Genomic DNA, 12,577 nt, shown 5'->3' with positions numbered 1-12,577 from the left:
CTGTAATTGAACGCAATTCATTCCTCCGACTATCGTGGTTTTCTGAATCTAATTTCTTTGACTCTTCTAAAATTCAATATCCTCTGCAGACAAACTGGAAACAACTGTCTAGATTATTTTCCCGGATATTTTATTTTCCCAAATAAAATCACACAAGAGCCCAGTCATACGCTACACTCCACGTAGCAATGGCGGGGCCCACGCACTACAATGATAAATCTCATTCAAATCCTCTTTTATAACGGAAAGCGATTCAGGGACTATTAATAAAAGTCTAAATGGAGGAAAAAATCGTTTCAGCGTCCCGTGAAGTTCGTCAGAGCAGAAAAGGGATTTTGTGGATTCCGTCGTCATTCCAAAATGAAATACAAATTCTTTCAGCCGAATGATAACCCAGATTTAATTCCAATTCCCCTCTCATTTTTATCACTGCAATGACCTCTTTGGTCACTGGCTTTTAAAGTATGTTGTAGAGAGGGAAGTGGATATTTACCTATCAATAATCTATTGCCCTGCAGAATTCACAATCATTTCTCTATTCGACATAAATGGAAATAAAATTGAATACCTGGGTCATAATAAAATCTAATGAAAGAGACTATGAATGACAGGGGAGCGCATTCAACGCCCTAAGAGCCAATGTATTTTAGGTCTAATGCATCGAGTTTCACAGAAATTGCCGTATTTGGTCAAATACAAATAAATATTCATTCTATCCTCACTCTCTTTTCGGACATGCCATATGGAATCCAACTAGCACTAGGAATCGATATGTTTTGACGTAGCGTGGGAGTATTTACATACGCATTTTCAAGGTACTGACTTGACTGAGCACAGAAGGAAACAATGGAAGCCTACTCCCTACTAATCTTCTATCACAGAAAAACATTTGATGAGATAAAATCAAAATCTTTGGGAATTCCACGAGCTTTCATTACATTTGTCATATCATTTTTACCGAGTGTAAAGTTTGCCTACGGTATCTTGAGACCTTCCTACGAAAGTTCCAGAAGTATTCCACAACTAAAAGGGAATCTGCGTCTAGCTATACGAATAGTAATTCTAAATATATACTATACATAGGCATATATTATATAAACATAAATATATCATATATATATATATATATATATATAATTATATATATATATATATATATATACACACACACACATATATATATATATATATATATATATATATATATACATATATATATATATGTATATATATATATATGTATATATATATATATATATATATATATATATATATATATATATATATATATATATATATATATATATAAATGTGTGCGTGAAAGTTTTCTTCGGAAACATTTTAACATTTAAGTAAATAAGAAATAGTACAAATTTAAAAATAAAAATAAATATCAAACTATTATCATTAATAAACCGGAACAAGACACTCAAGGAAACAGGGGGAGGGGGAGGAGGACAGAGGTGCCAACTCTAAACAATGGGAGGTGCAGCTAAAAAATGGAACTTGTATCATAGGGGTAAACGAAACTGAAACAGGATGAAACTTAGATCGAAGTGTACAAGGTTTGGGGCAGAGAGGATGAAACTTGCTTAGTTTTAAAATACTAAATTATTGCAATAATATTGATGAAGCAACAGAAATAAACAGGTGGCGTGAGATGACAAGAGAACGTGCAATGCATAACTACCCAAATACAATATTTGCATTATGATAATTTGCTCACATTCCTATCAATTTATTTCATTCTTTTATTTTTCTCTCTCTTAATAACCGACATCTTTCTGTATTTCCCTTTACCTCCTGTTACTTCTTTCTGAGGAACACTATAATATACTTTAGAAACTTCAATTTCTAGTAAATGGACCTGCGTTGGCTTGTCCCATATGAATAGGGTTCATCACCTGAAAATAATAATAATAATAATAATAATAATAATAATAATAATAATAATAATAATATATACAGAGACAGGAGAATGACAGACAGAACAGAGGACTGGCACAACAAGCCAATGCACGGACAATACATGAGACAGACTAAAGAACTAGCCAGCGATGACACATGCAATGGCTACAGAGGGGAGAGCTAAAGAAGGAAACTGAAGAATGATAACGCGGCACAAGATCAGGCCCTAAGAACCAGATATGTTCAAAGAACGATAGACGGAAATAACATCTCTCCCATATGCAGGAAGTGCAATACGAAAAATGAAACCATAAACCACATAGCAAGCGAATGCCCGGCACTTGCACAGAACCAGTACAAAAAGAGGCATGATTCAGTGGCAAAAGCCCTCCACTGGAGCCTGTGCAAGAACATCAGCTACCTTGCAGTAATAAGTGTACGAGCACCAACCTGAGGGAGTGATATAAAACGATCAGGCAAAGATCCTCTGGGACTATGGTATCAGAACGGATAGGGTGATACGTGCAAATAGACCAGACGTGACGTTGATTGACAAAGTCAAGAAGAAAGTATCACTCATTGATGTCGCAATACTATGGGACACCAGAGTTGAAGAGAAAGAGAGGGAAAAAATGGATAAGTATCAAGATCTGAAAATAGAAATAAGAAGGATATGGGATATGCCAGTGGAAATCGTACCCATAATCATGGAACACTAGAGTGTGATCCTAGAAACGGCGCACTAGTAAGAAAAGTGATGGACTCCTGAGGAGGCAGGATGCAACCCGGAACCCCACACTATAAATACCACCCAGTCGAATTGGAGGACTGTGATAGAGCAAAAAAAAAAAATAAATAAATAATAATAATAATAATAATAATAATAATAATAATAATAATAATAATGTGGCGCCGTGGCAGAGTGGTTAGGCCGTCAATTGACTGGTTAAGCAACATTGGGCTGGTCAGTCATTGGATGGGTGACTGCTCTCCTCGGCGTTGATTCCTTGGGAAAGGATCTTTACCATAATTTCCTGTCTACTCAGCTGTAAATGAGTACCTATTCCTGATGTAGGGTCCAGCTATGGGTTACATAGTAAAACTCAGCAATGATGGAAAGAAATAAAGGATAAATGACAACAACGTAAATGGAACTCTGGCAACAGAGGGGCTTCGTCCGACAGCCAGGTATTCAGCCCAATTGAAGGGGAAGACGGTCAGGTACTTGGAGGTCGTCATCCAGCAACTGACCACCACAACAACAGTAACCAACAACCAGAGACTGGAGCTACAGAAGCAAACCAGAGGAAGAAATGGGAAGCAAGAGAAGAAAAAATAAGGAAATATGGAGATGCTACATCAGAAGCAACCCGACGGAGAGAGGATATAGAGAAGGTGGTCAAACATCTGGAATGAGAGGAATACACCCCCCAAACAGAGCAGATGCTGGCAGACAAGTAAGGAACATAAAGAAACAGAACTGGCTCTCCCCAACAGAAAGAGAGGAATTGGAAAGGGAAATGACACACGGCAACGAATTACAAGAAGACGAACTGAGAGACGAGGCCACAGAAGACGACAGGGATGCTGAGGTATCAAACAAAACATACAAAGAAATACTGACGAGTAACAGATAGGACGGAATGGGTAGGAAAGATCAGACAATGGATGAAGCCAGATACAGAAAAACAAAGATCCCTCCATGAAGCCTACAACACCAAGAAATTTAGAGAGAAAAGAAGTGAAATCAATGAAATAATGAGACTAATCACACCACCACCCATTATCAACAGAAACAAATAACTGATGGGGATACGAACACCAACACCACCAGCACAACCAACCCAACAGAAAACCAACCAAAACAGCAACCTCCTTGGAAAAGGCGCCCGGAAAAGCAAATCACTTGATGAGATCTGACTTGAGTTGTAAAACTGAAAGAGATGGCAGAAAAAAGGTTAAGAAGCAAGAAAACAAGGGGAGGAACTGAACGAGAAAATACAAAGTACACGAGAGGGGACTAAACACACAATAGATGTAAAACAGAGGCTTAAGGCCAAAGCACATAAGATCCAACGGTACATGAACAGGAATAAGGGATACCAAACAGATCAAACTATTCGGAACCAACCAGAAAAGACTATACAGCCAACTAAGAGGGGAAGACAACCACCCAGAAATTCCTGAAGCCAAACCAAGTAAGAAACTCTGGGAAAACATCAGGAAGTCAAGCTGAAGAAACAGGGAGAATAAAACAAAGATTCACTGACATCACGACAGACACAGTCAGACACAACTAAAAAGAAAATGCCAAACTGGAAAGCCCCAGGTCCCGATGAAGTCCCATGGATACTGGCTCAAAAACTTCAAGGCCCTACACCCAAGAATAGCAGAACAACTCCAGCATTGTATCACAAATCAACATGCACCCAAATGGATGTCCACAGGAAGAACACCTCCTAGTACAAAAAGACAAGAGTAAGGGAAATACATAGAGGATACACCATCCCCCACCAACAGAAAGGCTGCAGAAGGGAGTAGGGGCACAAAAGACCAGCTCCTGATAGACCAAAATGGTAACGAAGAACAGTAAGAGAAGGAAACCAACCTAAGCATGGCATGGATAGACTAAAGAAAGCCTTCGACATGGTACCACACCACACGGCTAATAGAATGCCTGAAAAATATATGGGGCAGAGGAAAACACCATCAGCTTCCTCAAAAATACAATGCACAACTGGAATACATACTTACAAGCTCTGGAAGAAGACTACCAGAGGTTAATATAAGGAGAGGGATCTTCCAGGGCGACTCACTGTCCCCACTACTCTTCGTTGTAGCCATGATTCCCATGACAAAAAGTACTGCAGAAGATGGATGCTGGGTACCAACTCAGAAAAGAGGCAACAGAATTAACCATCTGATGTTCATGGACGGCATCAAGCTGTATGGTAAGAGCTTCAAGGAAATAGATACCCTAATCCAGACTGTAAGGATTGTATCTGGGGACATCAGGATGGAGTTGGAATGAAAGAAAAAATGTGCCTTAGTCAACATACAAAAAGGGCAAAGTAACAAGGACTGAGGGATAAAGCTACCAGATGGGAACAACATCAAACACATAGATGAGACGGGATACAAATACCTGGGAATAATGGAAGGAGGGGTTATAAAACATCAAGAGATGAAGGACACGATCAGGAAAGAATATATGCAGACGCAAGGCGATAATCAAGTCAAACCTCAACGCCGGAATATGATAAAAGCATAAACACATGGGCAGTGCCAGTAATCAGATACAGTGCAGGAATAGTGGAAAGGCAGAAATTCGCAGCATAGACCAGAGAAAACGAGGAAACATATGACAATACACAAAGCACTACACCCAAGAGCAAATACGGACAGACTATACATAACACAAAAGGAAGGAGGAGGGGAATACTAAGCATAGAGGAACTGCGTCAACATCGAGAACAGAGCACTGGGCAATATCTGAAAACCAGTGAAGACGAGTGGCTAAAGAGTGCATGGGAAGAAGGACTGATAAAAGTAGACGAAGACCCAGAGATATACAGAGACAGGAGAAAGACAAGCAGAACAGAGGATTGGCATAACAAAAACAATGCACAGACAATACATGAGACAGACTAAAGAACTAGCCAGCGATGACACGTGGCAAAGGCTACTGAGGGGAGAGCTCAAGAAGGAAACTGAAGGAATGATAACAGCGCACAAGATCAGGCCCTAAGAAGAACAGATATGTCCAAAGAACGATAGATGGAAATAACATCTCTCCAATATGTAGGAAGTGCAATACGAAAATGAAACCATTAACCACATAGCAAGTGAATGTCCGGCACTTGCACAGAACCAGTACAAAAAGAGGCATGATTCACTAGCAAAAGCCCTCCATTGGCGCCTGTACAAGATACACCAGCTACCTTACAGTGATAAGTGGTATGAACACCAACCTGAAGGAGTGATAGAAAATGATCAGGCAAATATCCTCTGGGACTATGGTATCAGAACAGATAGGGTGATAAGTGCAAATAGACCAGACGAGACGTTGATTGACAAAAATCAAGAAGAAAGTATCACTCATTGATGTCACAATACCATGGGACACCAGAGTTGAAGAGAAAGAAAGGGAAAAAATGGATAAGTATCAAGACCTGATAATAGAAATAAGAAGGATATGGGATATGCCAGTAGAAATTGTAACCCATAATCATAGGAACACTAGGTACGATCCCAAGATCCCTGAAAAGGAATCTGGAAAAACTAGAGGCTGAAGTAGCTCCAGGGACATGCATGCGAGTGTGTGATCTAGAAACGGCGCCACATAGTAAGAAAAGTGATGGACTCCTAAGGAGGCAGGATGCAACCCGGAACCCCACACTATAAATACCACCCAGTCGAATTAGAGGACTGTGATAGAGCAAAAAAATAAATAAATAAATAAATAAAAAAAAAAAAAAAAAAAAAAAAATAATAATAATAATAATATCTTCAAACAACCCAACCCACCCCATCCACAAAGGACAGGGCTACTGTCAAATACCCACCTTCACCCACCCCAAAAAGAACTTTACAAACTCATTTCCTTTCAAATGATATAAATTATTTGTACCTTTAATCAATCACTGGCAATGAAGCCTCTCCTGCTATCAGATACCTGCCGAAGGTCCGAGATTTATTCCACATGTGGTTCTCTCTCTCTCTCTCTCTCTCTCTCTCTCTCTCTCTCTCTCTCTCTCTCTCTGTCCAACCCAAGAATTCCCAGCTACTAATTGTCAACAAATAAAAATAATATAGAGTATATTCAAAACTTGTCTAAAATAGCTTAAGTTATTCCTTGAAAACTTAATCTTCAAAGTATATAATTTTTAATGAATGTCTATTACCACATGGATTTTTTCCTCTATCATTAGTTGGATTTAGAAGTGACAGGACAACAAGAGCAACGACCTTTACGTTGCCAAGGACAAATACCGACTGGGTAAAAGATCGTTCACTGTACAGGGTCCTTTAGCCTGGAATAAGCTGCCAACAGCTATAAAAACAATAGTTAATATCAATTCTTTCAAATCAGCGCTAAAAAAAAAAAAAAAAAAAAAAAAGAAAAAAAAAAAAAAAAAAAAAAAAAAAAAAAAAAAAAACAGCTTTTGTCGTAGGTTAATAACGCTTTATACGGTAACACATCACTGCATCTCCAGAATTGTTACAAGGGCAACTTTGTAAATCATAATGATGCCTATTTACACTGTAAGTAAAATTCTACATAATATTATACTATGTATTGCAGGGCTACGTTTTATTTTGTATTTTAAGATGTTCAATCAGGTTTGTTGTATATAATAAACTGTGAGTAGTATGAAATGTAACTCATGCATTGAAATACAATTTTATCCTTTGTAAGATACAAAATAGCCAATGTAAATATTGGAAATAAAGCTTATTATTATTATTATTACTCACTCTCTCTCTCTCTCTCTCTCTCCAAACACGAGGAACGCCCCACCAACTTCCATCGTAGTAATCCAGACCATATACAAATCCAGGCTCACTCCAGAGAACTTCCTTCCAAATGTTTTCTCTCGATTCCAAAGACAAACTCAATTTGTTTGCTCTCGGACGACGAACGATATCTAAGCGGCAGTAGAAAAGGAGAGAGAGAGAGAGAGAGAGAGAGAGAGAGAGAGAGAGAGAGAGAGAGAGAGAGAGGCCCAGTTTTAGTATCTCGAAGAAGACAAACTCGATTATAGGTGCTCTTTCTCCTTGTGAATCAAGTGTACCTGGTCTGACAACTCATCCTTTCACTGAAACCCGACATTACTGATGACAGACTTGGCGAACTGGTGATGGAAATTATTTACTGTAACATCTAAGAACAGCGTTTTCGCCAATGAGCTCATTTCACAATATTTATGTCAATAAAAATAATTATCAATGACTATGTCAAGTAATGAAAAATATTTTGGAACGGTTAGCATCTCAAAAATCAAAAACGCTTTTTTCTCCAGTTAAATAAATATTCCGAGTATACTGACTAAACCACAACGTCTTTGAAGTGAACAAAGCTGACATATATTCAAAACTCGCCGCCTTACGTAGTGCAGTCCTTCAACAAAAACCATATAACAGAACTATTTCCTTGGCATCAAGTACAGCAGATCATTATTTTCGCCCTATAATTATGCTCAAAAATAGTTTTGGAATGCTCTTTTACCTTCTGGTTTTCCATCCACCCTGAGTAAAGATCCCAGAGGAAGCGGAGACCAAAATTAACTCACTTTTGGGATCCTGCCGCTTAGGTAATTGGCCTCCTCTTAATGGGAGTTATCAAGGCGCTTCCTTCCACCTGATGATGTCCCTGTGGCTCCAGGAGAGAGAGAGAGAGAGAGAGACGAGAGAGGAGAGAGAGAGAGAGAGAGAGAGAAGAGAGAGAGAGAGTACATGTTTAATTATGCTTCAATGAAATTCAAGTAAAGTGTATAAAGAAAATTAAAGATAAATATATAAAAAATAACATTCATACTTCAGTTTTTTTTTTTTTTTTTTTCATATAAAATAAGTGAAGTTAGAGAAGATAATTTACCTTGTAAATGCAAGTTAATTACCCAGATTATCATCCTCTCTCTCCTCTCTGCTCTCTCTCTCTCTCTTCCTCGTCTCTCTTCTCTCTCTCTCTTTCTCTCTCTCCTTCAAACTGGAACAAATCAACAGAAACATCTTGAAAATAATTGAAGAAGTTCCAAATAAAATCCAAGTGGGTCAAGAGACTCTAAAGAAAATATCATAAACCAACATATTCCGACAAAAGAAAATGAATAAAGTGAATATTGTAAATATCCTAATTGAGTTGCAATAGGAAAAAGAATGCCAAAAGCATGCAAACTGTGTAAGGTGTGGTATAGCATAGTTAATCCATCAAACCTGATCAGAAAATGTGCTGCATGCAACATTCCAACACATCCACAATGTGCTGAGGTAATGCAAGATATGAGAAAAGATACAAGAATATTTTGCTCAAACATGTCTATCATGGATAGGCAATGTTTATTAAATCAACACTGAATGTATCAAATAGTGAGGATGAAGAAGAAGAGGAAGAGGAAGAAGAAGAAGGAAAATGGAAGAGAAGTAAAACTGAAATGACAGAAAAAAATAAGGAAAACAAAGAACAAGATAAAAGTATGGATGCAGAGATACTCATTGATACTACATATGAGGCAATAAAGCAGCATACTTACGAAGAAATTAAATTACGATATGACAACACAAAAGAAAATCCCGAAGAGGCTCTATCCAGATTTGAACAATGATGGCAAAGAGGAAAAAATATAGACAAAAAGACAAAGTTCTGCACCTTTTGAAAAGAGGGAATTGCAGATTTGGAGAATGATGTACTACAAACATCCTAAGGTATGTCACAACTATGAAATATATGGTAAATGTGCATACCTAGACGGCTATGAGGATGTATAAAAATGCACACTAGTGCGCATTTTGTTTTTTACATATTATATGTATTGAGTTTGGTTGTGGTTTTTATGTTAATGTTTGCTCAGGAATAGCTATTTTTTTTATTTAAAAGCAAATGCATTTTTATTGCATCCCTAAATATCTCTTAGGACAATTAAAAGTAACGAGCCATTCCTGAACCATATATTTAAGTTTGCCAGGTTGTTCGCCACCTAACACCAGGCTTAGAAACCGTTGTCGGCAGCGAGCGACCTGAAGAAGGCAGTACGGAGAGCTCAGCGTAAGCTACAGGACCAGATCAGTCTTCTCCGGTTTAGAAAAAATTATTACAGCTAAGAAGCAATGGCTGTCACAAATTAATTTGAGGACCGTGGCTCTGGACGTAATTTCTCACGGATGAATGTCATCGACTTGAACACCTACTACTCAAGAGCTCTACAGAAGGCTTCCATCATCACCACTACCTTCGTCACTGCTTTATTATGGACCTAAATGACTGGCTATTTGTTGAGGTAAGGTTTGCAATATGTACGGTGCATTTGCTTTGCAAACTTTTAACAATAGTTACGTTATTAGTATAACTAGTGTCTAGCAACCAAACCCATATATATATAATAAAGTCGGAAGGGTTTTAGATTACGTTAACTTTTGTCATTCATGCAGTCATCACTTAAATTTATTTACATTTTTGAACGTTAAGGGCACTGTAAGGAGTTATTTAGATAAATTTATTGATATGAAGTTTTATATTTCCGTATAGTTCACTTAACGTACAAGATTTTTTTCAAGACTAAGCACATATATGCACATTCATGTTTGTAGCCCCTTGCATTTCAAGTTTTATAATGTTACATGTAATGGGTTACAGATCCTTCTGATGTTTCGGAAAATAAGGGGCAATAGTGCGGACCGAATGCAGGTTCTCTGACGGATAGAGCGAGAACGTCCACGCTAAGTTTACAAAGGTTTTGCAACTCGACCAGGATCATCCTATTCGCCAGTCATATCCTTATTGTCAATTGTCTAGTTTTTTCAGTTTATTTTGTAAATTAAAATAATTTGTATAACATATTTTGCTTTACCTATATGTTAAATTGCTCTTTGTGTAACTGCTTTTCGAAAATGGCGACGAGGATGGGATTGGTTGCGAGGTCCATTGCCTTGAGTATTTTTGTTGTTGACATTCCTTGAGCAGGTTGCGTTCCAGAGTCACGGCACTCTCAAATATTTCCTTATATTATATTTAGTTTTATAGAGTTCATTTAATTTTTCGCAAAATGCCGCCAAAGAGTATTTCGCGCAGTTCTCGTGCAGCCCTAAGGCAGCAAGTTTCCAAGAAGTGTAATTTGATAGAAAATGTTATTTCTTCGATGTCTGTAAGCGATGCTAAGGAGCATATGAATGTATTGATGGACCTTAAAGAAAAACTTGACAAAGTGAATAAAGAGGTTTTAAATGAAATTTGGGATAGCGCAGGTGAATTCGTGGACAGCGATAAATTGGTGAGTGAGGAAATGGATACTTGGTTTGTTTATGACGATCGTTTGAATAAGTGTCTTTCTCTCCTTAAGACCACGGTGTCTCCTTCGGATCGTTCGCGTCCTGAAATTTCACAGCTTAAATTGCCTGAACTACCTTTACCGACATTTGCTAATAGGGAAGGTGAGGATATTTCGAAGTTTTTGCGAGAGTTGAAGCGACTGTAGATAAGTATGATCTTAGTACTCACGTTAAATTTACTCTTCTTACGAGACAGCTTTCAGGTGACTCGCTTAAACTAGTAAGTTCTCTAGATTGTAGTAATCGTCGTATGAAGAAGCTAAGAAATATTACAGAAAGCGTTTGCAGATACTTTGTCTCAACAATACAGTGTTATTAAGCAGTTATCGGAGTTAAGTTGACTTATCAGAGTGATCCATACGACTTTATCAGTAATATGAGAATTATTTGTAATCAATTTGAGGGCTTTAAACATAGATAGAGACATAGTTTTACAGTTTTTTCATATGAATGGATTTAATAAGACTGTTTCAAGAATCAGTTAATGCATATTACTGGCTCAAATAAAACCCTCGTTGCAGCAAATAGATGAACATATCTTTACTGCTTTTAGAGAGATATAAAAGACATATCTAAGAAATTCAATGTTAGACAGGGAAATAATGTTCAGAGAAAGGTTGTTTCAAAGGATGTGTCGAAGTCAAGTGTTTAGCTTCTGCTGTTGATGGTAGCGTTGAGAAATCCAAAGTTAAGGAATGTTCTTTTATGTTTGGCAGATGGTAAAGGAGACGTTGATCACCCAATTTATAAGTGTTTCAGATATGTAACTCCACAGAGTAAAATTGAAAAACTAAAACAGTTGAATTGTTGTACATACTGTACTTATGATTCTCATAAAACTTCAGATTGCAGGTTTTAAGTTTAACAGTAAATGTAGATATGTAACAAGTGGCATTTCAGCTATCTTTGTAAATTTCGTAACGACCCAAAAAGTAATGCTAATAACCCTAAAAGTGATTCTGATAACCACGAAGTAAGTACCAAAAGGTAAGGTGAATAGTAGAGAAATCTAACTCTAATTCTGTTTTTTCTAATCTAACTTGGTCTGATTTGGGAGTTTTGAGAATCTCTTGTAACCCGGTGACTGCTATGCCTTCTTTTCGTTGAATGACTCTGGGGATAGAGGTATAAAGGATTCGGGGAGTCAAGTAACTTTTGTAGAGGAAGATTGGGCTAAGGAGTATGCAGTTTGAAGTGTTGATCCGAATTATTCTTTGGTAGTGGAATGGTATTAATTCTTCAAAGCCGTTAGCTACTGTGGTATACAAGGTCAAATTGAGTGAAAATTGTTTACTGCTATTGCCATAAAGTCCATTAATTTGAAATTAGTATTGCCAGGTGTATCTGAGGTAGCTCAAACCTTTAAAGATAAGGGCTATGTATTAGCTGACAAAACTTTGCATCTATGTAGGGACAAATTGAAGATATAAAATTGCTTTTGGGAAATGATAATTCGCATTTAGTACCTCAGAAGGATGTGCTGTTTGGAGGTAGTTCTGAGGTTTGTTTCCCTCGGTTCTACTTGGATTCACCCTTAGGAGTGATGCTAGTAGGTGACATTGAGAGGTATAAGCAGATCTTGCTCTATTACCAACAGGAATAAAGCATTCTTCTGAGTTTGTAT

Source organism: Macrobrachium nipponense, chromosome 25 (genome assembly GCF_015104395.2).
Source record: "Macrobrachium nipponense isolate FS-2020 chromosome 25, ASM1510439v2, whole genome shotgun sequence".
In the NCBI taxonomy this organism is placed as follows: Eukaryota; Metazoa; Arthropoda; class Malacostraca; order Decapoda; family Palaemonidae; genus Macrobrachium; species Macrobrachium nipponense.
This window is presented reverse-complemented; position numbering follows the sequence as displayed.